The sequence below is a fragment of the Medicago truncatula genome, chromosome 2 (assembly GCF_003473485.1).
Source record: "Medicago truncatula cultivar Jemalong A17 chromosome 2, MtrunA17r5.0-ANR, whole genome shotgun sequence".
In the NCBI taxonomy this organism is placed as follows: domain Eukaryota; kingdom Viridiplantae; phylum Streptophyta; class Magnoliopsida; order Fabales; family Fabaceae; genus Medicago; species Medicago truncatula.
Window position 1 is genome coordinate 30610441 of NC_053043.1, and position 12113 is coordinate 30622553.

Sequence of the window (12113 nt, forward strand, 5' to 3'; positions counted from 1 at the left end):
CATCTCATTTTTCCTCATTTCAATCATGTGTACTTAGTAGGCTCTAAAGTTAAACATGTATATCGAGTCTCAATCAATATTTTATACATTATTTCTGTTCATGTTACAAGTATCATTGTTATTTATGTTAATGTTATTAGCTTATGGTGTTTTTTTTTTAAGACATGTTTTTTTTTAACAAGAGCTTGTTGCGGTATTTGTTACGATAGATAAATAAAATAAAAATTAAATGAGATATAAAATGTGTGATATTTATTTTTCTTGGTTGATATATATGTGCGATATTTTGAACGAGGAAACAAACAATGTGGGGGCTGAACATGAGTGAGCAGTCACACTCCCCGCGGTCATGACTCCACGTGGCGGTAGTGATATTGCTACGATGGGTCTAAATTGCAAAGTGGAAGACGTAGACTTGTGTGACAAGACATGAATGTGATGTGAAGGGTAGGCATTGGCTGTAGCCTATAGTATTTTGGGGATGGAAATGATGTGTTTGGTGGCTTAATTGCAACGCAGAATGCATTATTAAGCAAATTAATCAGCATGCATGGACTATTGGAGTAGTGGAGATGAAGACACGGTATGATAGACTAATTTAAGCACCTAGTCCCTAGACAAGGGTCTTTGTTTCTTTGTTATTAGTAGAGTGGAATGGTGAATCTTGAGGTTATCCAATGTTACTAGTGTACATGGATGGGTAAATACGGATCAACTCGAATATACCCAACAAAACCGATGCAAGTTTATACACTCGGTTCAGGTTAAAACGGATCATGGATTGGTCGGGTGAATATTATAGGTTGTTGTGATTACATTCGGTTTGTTATTTTGAACCCGTACTAACCCAAACAACCTGTGAACTTACTAATAGACTCTTTTTTTTTTAATTCAAGCCCAACATATCACCTAGAGAAAAAGAAAAAATAACTTTATCGGTGATTTCATAATCAGAATAAAAGAATCTTACCTATATTAATTGACCCAAAGAGAATTACTATCATTCATTGGATTTTAAGTTCAATCTCTTATCTCCATCTGCGATTTCATAGTCAGTCGTTCCATCTCCAACTATTTTTCTTCGTTCAGAATCCAGTCCATATAATCTCTTCTTTATATCTGCAATTATTTTGTTTCTCCTCGTTCAAAAATAAAAATGCAGAAGCTATCTTCTTCTTTCCTTTTCTTCAGATCCGTTAGTTTTGTGATAAAATGGTTTACATCTAGCTTCTCAACGAACTCCTATGTTTAATATGTGATAAAATTGTTTAGATCCTAGCTTTTCAAGCAATTCATGTGTTTTTTCCTATGACTTTGTGTTGGTTTTGAATGGAATCCGAGTTTGGATTTAATTTTTTCTTCTCGGTGTTGTAACCCTTTATCCGAACCTAAACAACCCTAAAATTCAAACCCGTAATACCTGATTTGAATTTCATGTCCAGCAGAGTTGTTGCTCTCTATGATCAGAACATGAGCTGATTCCACAAAGGGTCGTTGCTAAATCACCGGTTCGAGTAGAACCATATCTAGATGAATCTAATATACCATATGACTAAGATAAGAAACATCTTCCATTACTCATTATGCCATTGCACAAATGAGTAATTGATTATATGTTCTTGATATTCAAATGCAAATCTATAAAATTGATACTAAAAGCATGAAACCTAACGAGTTAAATTCGACTTACCTTTGACATTGTCGTGTAAGCCATATAAATGATAAACGCATCTCCAAGCTCCATAAAGATGAACTATTGGAATCCTTTGATTATAATTCATTTGAAACGTCAAGCTCTTGTTTGTCGGGAAAGGTGACAAAAACCATATTCACAAGGAAAGGTAAAAAGACAAATGATATTTTGGCACTCATACATATTGATGTATGTGGACCACTAAGTACACCAGCTAAAGTATGTTTTCAATGCTTCATTACATTCACTCATGATTTTAGTAGATTTGGATATGTGTATCTAATGAAACATAAGTCTAAATAATTTGAATTGTTCCAAAAATTTCAGAATGAAGTAGAAAACCAACTAGGCAAGAATATCAAAATGCTTCAATCTGATCGAGATGGAGAACATCTAGCAGGTAAGCTTCTTAGAATCTTGTTCACACAATCAGAAGTTACATAACTTTTCTTCAGTATTTGAAGTCTAGAGACTAGAGTCTGAAACCTTGAGTACTTAACTTTAATGCTTTCATCATCTTTCATCTTGATACTAGTGCTACTCATTCTTTTATCTCGGTTAGTTGTGTTGAGCGTTTGAAATTGGTTGTAACTCCTTTGTTGCAGGGAATGATTATTGACACCCCGACTAGCGGTTCGATGACAACTTCTTTTATGTGTGCTAAGTGTCCTGTTGATTTTGGTACTGTTGATTTTGAGTTGGATCTTGTGTGTCTTCCATGGAAGCATATGGATGTGATTTTTGGTATGGATTGGTTGTTATCTTTTGGGGTTAGCATTAATTGTTTGACTAAGAGTGTAACTTTTTCGAAGCCGGTAGAAGAGTTAGATAGGAAGTTCTTGACCGCAGAGCAAGTGAAGAAGTCTTTAGACGGTGAAGCTTGTGTGTTCATGATGTTTGCATCGTTGAAGGAAAGTGGTGAGAAAGGAGCTGGTGAATTGCCGGTAGTGCAGGAGTTTCCAGAAGTTTTTCCGGACGACATTACTGAATTACCGCCGGAGAGGGAAGTTGAGTTTGCAATTGATTTGGTGCCATGAATGAGTCCTATTTCGATTGCGCCGTATCGGATGTCTGCATCAAAGTTGGGTGAATTGAAGCAGCAGTTAGAAGAGTTTCTTGAGAAGCAGTTTATCAAGCCGAGTGTTTCTCCGTTGGGTGCTCCAGTCTTGTTGGTTAAGAAGAAAGATGGAAGCATGAGGTTGTGTGTGGATTATCGGCAGTTGAACAAAGTGACGATTAAGAATCGGTATCTGCTTCCAAGGATTGATGATTTAATGGATTAGCTGGTTGGTGCAGAGGTGTTTAGTAAGATTGATTTGAGATCAGGATATCATCATATTAGAGTGAAGGCGGAAGATATATCCAAAACCACGTTCCAAACAAGGTATGGACACTATGAGTATTCTGTGATGCCATTTGGAGTATCTAATGCATCAGGTGTCTTCATGGAGTATATGAATAGAATATTTCATCCTTATCTGGACCGTTTTGTGGTGTTGTTTATAGATTATATTTTGGTGTATTCGAAGTCTGAGGAGGAGCATGTTGAGCATTTGAGGATTGTGTTGCAAGTCTTGAAGGAGAACCAGTTATGTGCTAAGTTGTCTAAGTGTGAGTTTTAGTTGCGGGAAGTGAGTTTCCTTGGTCATGTGATTTCTAAGGGTGGTATTTATGTGGATCCGTCTAGGGTTGATGCAGTGTTGCAGTGGGAATCTCCTAAGTCTGTTTTTGAAATTAGAAGCTTTCTTGGATTGGCAGGTTATTATCGGAGGTTTATTGAAGGATTCTCTAAATTGGCGTTGCCATTGACGCAGTTGACTCGGAAAGGACAAGCTTATTTTTGGGATGCTAAGTGTGAATAGAGTTTCCAAGAGGTGAAGAAGAGGTTGACTTTAGCTCCAGTGTTGATTTTACCGAATCCGAAGGAATCGTTTCTTGTGTATTGTGATGCTTCTAAGATGGGTCTTGGTGGTGTACTTATGCAGAATAGTCAGGTTGTGGCTTATGCTTCAAGGCAGTTGAAAGTGCGTGAGAAGAATTATCCGACTCATGATTTGGAATTGGCGGCCGTTGTGTATGCATTGAAGATTTGAAGGCATTATCTGTATGGTTCTAAGTTTGAGGTATTAAGTGACCACAAGAGTTTGAAGTACTTGTTTGATCAAAAAAAGATGAATATGAGGCAAAGAAGATGGTTGGAATATCTTAAGGATTTTGATTTTCAGTTGAGTTATCATCCCGGGAAGACAAATGTTGTTGCTGATGCTTTGAGTAGAAAGACTTTGCATATGTCTGCTTTGATGGTGAAAGAGTTAGAATTGATTGAGTAGTTTTGAGATTTGAGTTTGGTTAGTGAGTTGACACCGGATGGTGTGAGGTTAGGGATGCTGAAGCTGACAAGTAATATTTTGGAAGAGATTAAGAATGGTCAGAAGGAAGATTTGGAACTTGTGGATCGAGTGGTGTTAGTTAATCAAGGTAAAGGTGGGGAGTTTAGATTGGATGAGAATGGTGTTTTGATATTCCGTGATCAAGTTTGTGTGTCGAATGTTCTTGAGCTTAAGAGGCGGATTTTGGACGAGGGTCATAGAAGTAGTTTAAGTATTCATCTAGGAGCGACTAAGATGTATCAGGATTTGAAGAGGTTGTTTTGGTGGCCTGGAATGAAGAAGGAAATTGCTGAGTTTGTATATGCTTGTTTGGTTTGTTAGAAATCGAAGATTGAACATCAGAAACCGTCGGGTTTGATGCAACTGTTGTTTGTGCCAGAGTGGAAGTGGGATAACATTTCTATGGACATTGTTGGAGTATTGCCTAAGACTGGTAAGAGTTTTGATTCGATTTGGGTGATTGTTGATCGGTTGACGAAGTCGGCGCATTTTGTTCCTATCAGGACTGGTATGTCTGTGGCGAAGTTGGGTGAGATCTACATCGAGCAGATTGTGAGGTTGCATGGTATTCCTTCTAGTATTGTGTCAGATCGGGATCCGAGGTTTACTTCTAAGTTTTGGGAAAGTTTGCAAGCTGCTTTGGGAACTAAGTTGAGATTGAGTTCTGCTTACCATCCTCACACCGATGGGCAAACAGAAAGGACTATTCAGAGTTTGGAAGATTTGTTGAGAGTTTGTGTTTTGGAGCAAGGTTTCAGTTCGGACGAGTGTTTACCGTTGATTGAGTTTACTTACAACAACAGTTTTCATTCTAGTATCGGAATGGCACCGTTTGAGGCTTTATATCGTCAGAGGTGTAGGACACCGTTGTGTTGGTTTGAGTTAGGAGAAAGTGTTTTGTTAGGACCGGAAGTTGTGAAAGAGACTACGGAAAAGGTTAAGATGAATCAAGAGAAGATGAAAACGTCTCAGAGTAGATAGAAGAGCTATCATGATAAGAGGAGAAAGGATATTGAGTTTCAGGTTGGTGATCATGTATTCTTGAGAGTGAATCATGTAACTGGTGTTGGTCGTGCTTTGAAGTGTTGGAAGTTGACTCCTCGTTTTGTTGGACCGTTTGATGTTGTTGAGAAGGTTGGGGTTGTAGCGTATTGGATTGCGTTACCACCATCTTTGTCGAATCTTCATAATGTGTTTCATGTGTCTCAGTTGAGGAAGTACGTGCACGATGCGTCTCATGTGATCGAAGTGGACGAGTTGGAAGTAAGAGATAATTTGACCGTTGAAACTTGGTCGGTTAGGATTGAGGACCTTGAATTGAAGCGTTTGCGTGGCAAGGAGATTGTTTTGGTCAAAGTGATTTGGGTTGGACCGACTGGTGAGACTGCCACTTGGGAATCGGAGAGTAGGATGAAGGTTTCGTATCCGGAGTTGTTTTCTTCAAGTAATTTTTTAGGGCGAAAATTCTTTTGGACTCAGGGGTATTTTGGTCATTTCGCGAGTATGGGTACATTAGTAACTTTTGATGAGAATTACTTTTAGTGGTTGGTGAAAATCATTATTTTGCTAAGTTACCAGGATAGTAATAAGTATTTTACCGTTAAGTTACCGTTATTATTAATTTACCGTTTAGAGTGTAGAAACATTTTAGATTTGAATGGAAATAGGTTAAGTCCATTAAGTTTAGGGTTAGGCCCATTTAGGGGACATCCTATAAAAACCTTATCTTAGAGGAAATTTCCTCACACTTTCATTTACAAGATATTTTTGAGAGAGTTAGAGAGAGAAAGTGGGAGCAAAGAGGAAAAGGGTTAGAGAGAAGGGGGAACTTGAAGAATCAAAAATTGGAAGAGAGCTAGGAGCTAAATTGAAGTTTAAGATAGGGAGATTAATCTAACTAAGGTTAGGGGGTTAGAATTCATCATAATCATTATTGCAATGTTTCAATTATTGTATGAATAAATGCTTAATTGGGTAATTGATTAATTGTTCATAGATGATGAAATTCGTGCTCTAATTTTGATGACACGTTTGAATGCATGAAGTTGTGGATACTTGAATTGTTGTTAGAGAAATTTCATGTTCAAGGTATGAGAAAATGATATATGTTGAAATATGCTCAATTGGTTGAATTATGCTATGTTTTTGTTGAATTGTGTTAAGATTCATGATCAATTGATGTTGTTGTTGTTAAGTGATGTTGTTGATGATAACTCATGCTTGGCTATGTATGATTCATGATTTGTTGTTGAGAAATGAGATGTTGTTGGTGGTTTGGTAAAAATTGGTGAATTTGTCCAAATGTCAATTGTGTTCATGTTTGTTGAGTCCTTGTGAGTCCTTTTAGTCATATTGACCTATAAACCACATCTAGAAACACATTTGGGCATTGAGGGATCAAAATTGAGGATTTTGGGTGAAAAAGGGTTGAAACCCGTAACATTTTCTGCAGAACTGTGAATGTTCGCTTAAGGGGCCGCTTAAGCAAAATAGTAAGCGAACCTTCATAGTGTTTTCTGGGTAGAGGTCGCTTAAGCGACCTGTAAGCGAGCAGGTAAGCGAATCTTACTGGTAGCTACTGGAACTGATTCGCTTAAGTGAACCATGTGGTTGTTTAAGCGAACTGATGAGCGACCAGTCAGTGACCAGTAAGTGTACCTCTCAGGTGGCTACTCTCACTCGTTCGCTTAAGCGAACAGGTCCAGTTTCAGCCACTTTAATCTTTTGTTCCGGGTCTTATGGGGCCAATCCGAGCTTTGTAAAATGATTCTTTCAACATGTTTAACTGCTGTTTAAACCCCTAAACCTACTGGAACATGATTAGCTTGCCTAAACTTGAAATTTTTCTGTTTGAGTTTTAACTTGGAAGTTTTTGGGAAATTTAGACTTTTGTCGAAACAAACTTTTGTAAACTAATGTAGCTTGCAAGTTGAACCTACAACTCATATAGACTTAGGTAAAGCTTGTGAGATTGGTCAAACATCTTAATCATGTCAAAAGAAATATTTCGGGTGGGAATGTGATGGATTGTGAAATTGGGTTTTTCATACGAACTTAAGTTATTCTTTAGACTAATGTCCAATAGTCCTTTGGTAGCTTAAGCTCATGACTACATGATTGATTAAGATTGTTTGAGAGCTTCAATTTGTTTATGTTGTTAGTCTTGGGGATTATCAATGTTGGTCGTTTGCCACTTGATACTGTATTGTCGGAAATGGTTCTTGTAAGTCAATAGGCTTATGATTGATTGAGAATATTCTTATATGACTAAGTGAAGTTGTATGAATGAATAATTATATGTTGGATATGATGCTTGTCATGAGATGTGTATGTTCTCTTACTTAGAATGTGAGGAATGTTTGAAATGGTAAAACTATATGAGGTAGTAGATGTCGAATGACATTGTTGATTTTTGATGATCATGTTGATGTTGTGATAATGAATCTTGTGATTTGATTGTGTATGGACATGTTTTCTTGATAATGCAAATGTTGTGGAGATGATCAATATATATGGAAGTTGTCCTCTATATTGTGGTGAAAATTGTGAAGTGTTATCGCATTATCGAGTCTTTGTTACATGTTCATGCATCATAGTCATGTTGAGATTTTATATGATGTTTATGTTGCATCATTGGGCTCCGGCCTAAAAGAGATCATTTAGTGATCTAGTTTTGTGGACTTCGGTCTTGCAGAGATCCATTAGTGATCTAGATTGTGGGCTTCGGCCTTGCAGTGACCTTTGAAGGTCTAGATATAGGTTGACGACCTTGAAGTGAAATGGTACCACATGCATATATGGGTCGAACTAGGTGCACATCATGACATGAGTCTTATTGGTGAAATGTGATTGAAGATTGTGCATAAATAAATGTGATTTGATGATTGTTCATGACACATGTGATTGGTGATTAATTGATGTGAGATATTGAGATTATAGTGTGAATATATTTGTGATTTTATTATCGGATTAAATACATGATATTTAAATTGAATTATTCATGTTATTTGTTATGTGGATTATGATGATGTATGGATGGGTAGACGCTCTGCAGGATTAGTTGCTCTGGTGAGTTCTTGTTGCTTGGTGGATATCGGGAGCTATCTCCGGTATCGGTGTTAGTCGAGTCTAGGTTGGCTCTGATCTAGGCTTCTGTTAGATTTCCTAGATTTATCTGTTGGATTTTTATTCCATGTTGGAGATTTGCCCGTTGTTGGGATTTTGAGATTCATCTATGTTGATGTATTATATTATTTATGACATGTATGCCTCAGGTATTCTGGTTTATATCCGCTGCGAATGTTGAGATCTTTATGAATGCATGTTGAACTTGGATTTTGTATGATGACGTAGCATCTATTTCTTGAATAAATGCATTCTTCGCATGTTTTATTGCTTTAGTAGAAATAGGGTGTTACATCCATCAATGGTTTTAGGACATAAATGTCGATCGATGGTGACAAATGTATTTTTAAAGGGGATCGTTCAAGCCTCGTGGTTTATGACATCACTTCATGCATTCTTTAAGAACATTAATGTCAGAATTGCCTCCAACATCTTGTAATAACAAGTTGTCTCATGACAACTTGATAGAAAATTGCTCAAGTGAGCATGTTAAAAATAAAAACAAATAGAATAAAGATGAAAAGAAATGCAAAAGAAAAAGGAAAGTAAAACAAGAACAATGATATTAAATTGTAGGAATGTAAAGGGTGGTCGGAATTTGTCAATCTCTGCACTCCTGAACCCATTTGCTCCCATGGCGTGGGTGTTACAGAGTTTTCAGAAATCAAGAAACCAACCCATTGTTATTATTACAAACTGATATATATATATATATATATATATATATATATATATATATATATATATATATATAGACCTTGTAGAGAAAACTACCACTAAATATTACGGTCTATATTAAAAGTAGAAATAACTTCCTATAACTTCCTAAGACACTAGAAAATATCTTCCATGCACTAAGACACTAGGAAATAATCTTCAAAGCATTTGAACCTTGTTTCCCGCCATTCGCTCCAATTGCAATTTCAACTTATTTCTCCTTATCGTTGGTCAAAATTGCGGTGTGTCGAAGATGTATGTTATTGGTCAAAATCTATTTGCACTTTGTAGCCTATCGAAATAACACATATGCCTTGTCGAAAACATAATCATTAGTTCGACCAAATATTTTATTTTTGGTGTTAACAATCTTGAACACTTAAAGTGTTTAAATCTTTAGTTTCCTCAATAGCAGTCACCTTTGGTCTCCATCTTGCAGGTAAGCTTCTTAGTATCTTGCTCACATGATCAGAAGCTACACAGCTTTTCTTCAGTATTTGAAGTCCAGAAACTAGAGTGTGAAATCTTGAGTACATTTGCTCAATACTTTCACCATCTTTCATTTTGAACAACTCATACTGATGAACAAGCATAAGAGCTTTTGCTTCTCTTACTTTCTTACTACCTTCATAGTTTGCACAAAGAGAAGCAAACATTGACTTAGCAGTAGATTTGTCACTCATCTTCATATACTCTGCTTTAGGTATAGCTTTGACAAGGGCTCCTCTGATTGTGTGATGTTTCTTGTAAAGTTTCTTCTGAGCAGGAGTATGTTTTCTTCTATCAACATCTGCTCCTTCTTCATCAACGACTAAGTCACCAATACCACCTTCTAGTATGTCCCATAGTTCTTCATCTAAGCTCATGACATGATTATAGAAGTTGGTCTTCCACTAGGAAAATTCTTCAAGATCTCCATTAAACTTTGGAACTTTTCCAAAGTCAGATTTCTTGTTGTTACCATAGTCATATGGAACAATATTGTTGTTGCTCTGACCAGAACCAGATGCATCACCAGACATGTTTTTCTCAGATCTTTTTCTGTTACACTGTTAAGTGTTTTGGCAACAGACCAAGGCTCTAGATACCAATTGAAGGTGAGAAAAACACAAGAATGAAGGGTTGAATTGTGTTAGCTTTTTCTTCATTTTCTCCTAAGCTGAAAACACTGATCAGAAGCAAATAGAGTTTTGCTTCTGAAGTGATTTCCAGAACTAAATAGCAGCGGATAAAACAGAGATAGAGAAAGAAGAAAGATACAAAGCAATTATACTGGTTCCTTCCACAAACCGGAAGCCAGTCCTCTCCCCTTTGCACTTCCAAGGAGAGTTCACTAAAATGTAATATCTGATTACAACTGCTCACTGCTAAAACTAGCAAGAGACTTCAAATGCTCAAGCACAACTGCAAGAGACTTCCTATGCTCCTGAACACAATCAAGAGACTTCTAATGCTCAAGCACAACTGCAAGAGACTTCCAAATTCAAACAGAATTACAAAGAAAAATGTTTGAGGTTGAACACTTGATATACAATCAGTGGTGTTCACAATACAAATCAGATATAGACTCTTAAGAATCTAGAATTTCTAAGATATGAAAGTTGTTAAGAAATTTTAAGTGAACTTTTGATGTAGAACAATTTTGACAGTGTTTAGGCGCTTTCAAATTGTTGTTGAGTCTTGCCATTCTTTAAGTCTTCACTCCTTTATATAGAGGTGTGAAAGAGACGTTGTTGATTTCCAGAACATCAAAATAGAGTCGTTTGAAGCTTTGATCAATCACCAATGATCTTTTTCCGGATATGGTTATTGTCCTTTGAAGGATCAATTTCAAATCCATTCCCAGTATGTGGGAACATTGTTGCAGGCAGAGCTGTTATTCTTGTCTTGTAGCAGAGACACAAACTAAGTAGTGGAGGTAGTGGTTGTACACTTCGTACAATTGTACTTTGTCAACTCTCTTCAACGAACAAACAACCAATGCCTTTAAATCCTTTCAAAATAGTTGTTGCTTCACTTTTCCAGTCTTCTGCAATGCTTAGATGAGATTTAAATCCATTGAACAACCTTTGAAGCTTTAAGTATTGCATCTCCTAATGAACTTTAGCTTCTGGTGATCTTGCTTATGATGATATGCTTCTGATGAACTAGCTTCTGATGACCTTGCTTCTGATGACGTCATCACTTCAGAAGCACTTTGACTTCATGAACACTTATCTTCATATGTTTCAAGCTTCCTTTTTGTTGATTCCATTGCTCCCTTTTTTTCTTCCAGAACCTAATAAAGATATCAAATTTTTGTCTATGGTCATGTACACTTGAACAAATATTAGCATATCCAATTGACAATTTTTAATCCTTGTTATCATCAAAACTCTCAAAAGGTAATGTTAAACATATTTTGTTCCAACATTCTCTCAAGACACTGAAAACATACAACAAACGCCTAAGACTCCTCACACGCACAGTGGAAACCACCGTAACAAACGGCAGAACCACCGCGTCGGAGTAACTTCTACCCTAAAAACATGCATTTCTACGGTTTCTTAAACTGGAAACTTAAATCATACCTTCCATCTTGAGAATTTCTAAATCGTTTTAATTGTTTTCCCAAACTTAACCTTTTACATTTATTGTTGTGACAAATAATTTATTTTACTTTCTTGCAAACAAGTTTTCTACTCAAAAGTTATACAAAGCTATAGCTCCATAGTCCCTATGGGATCAATATCTTTTTATATTATAATTTGGATAGTGTATACTTGCACTTAATCTTTTTACCTCCAAAATACTCATAGTATTATGGGGGACACCATCTGACATTATCAAAATAACTAGAAAACAATGCTAGAAAGAGATGCAATCACACTTATGCATAAAAATTAAACTTGTTATATTTTGTTAGCTTAACCCTTTGATTTTCACGACGGTTTACTATTACAAAATTCAACAGAAAGGTAGGTATAATTTCATCAATTAGTATTTTACCAAGAATTTATGCTCGAATTTTCCTAAATATTCATACTAATTTTATTTTATTTTCAAAATATACTTGGTATAAAATGATAAATAAAATAATTTTGAATAAAAATATATTTAATTATAAACAAGGTAACCATGAAATGTGATCCTCGTAGGCTGTGCCCACCTTCTTTCCTTTCATGCTTTATAAAAGTTTGACCCCTCCA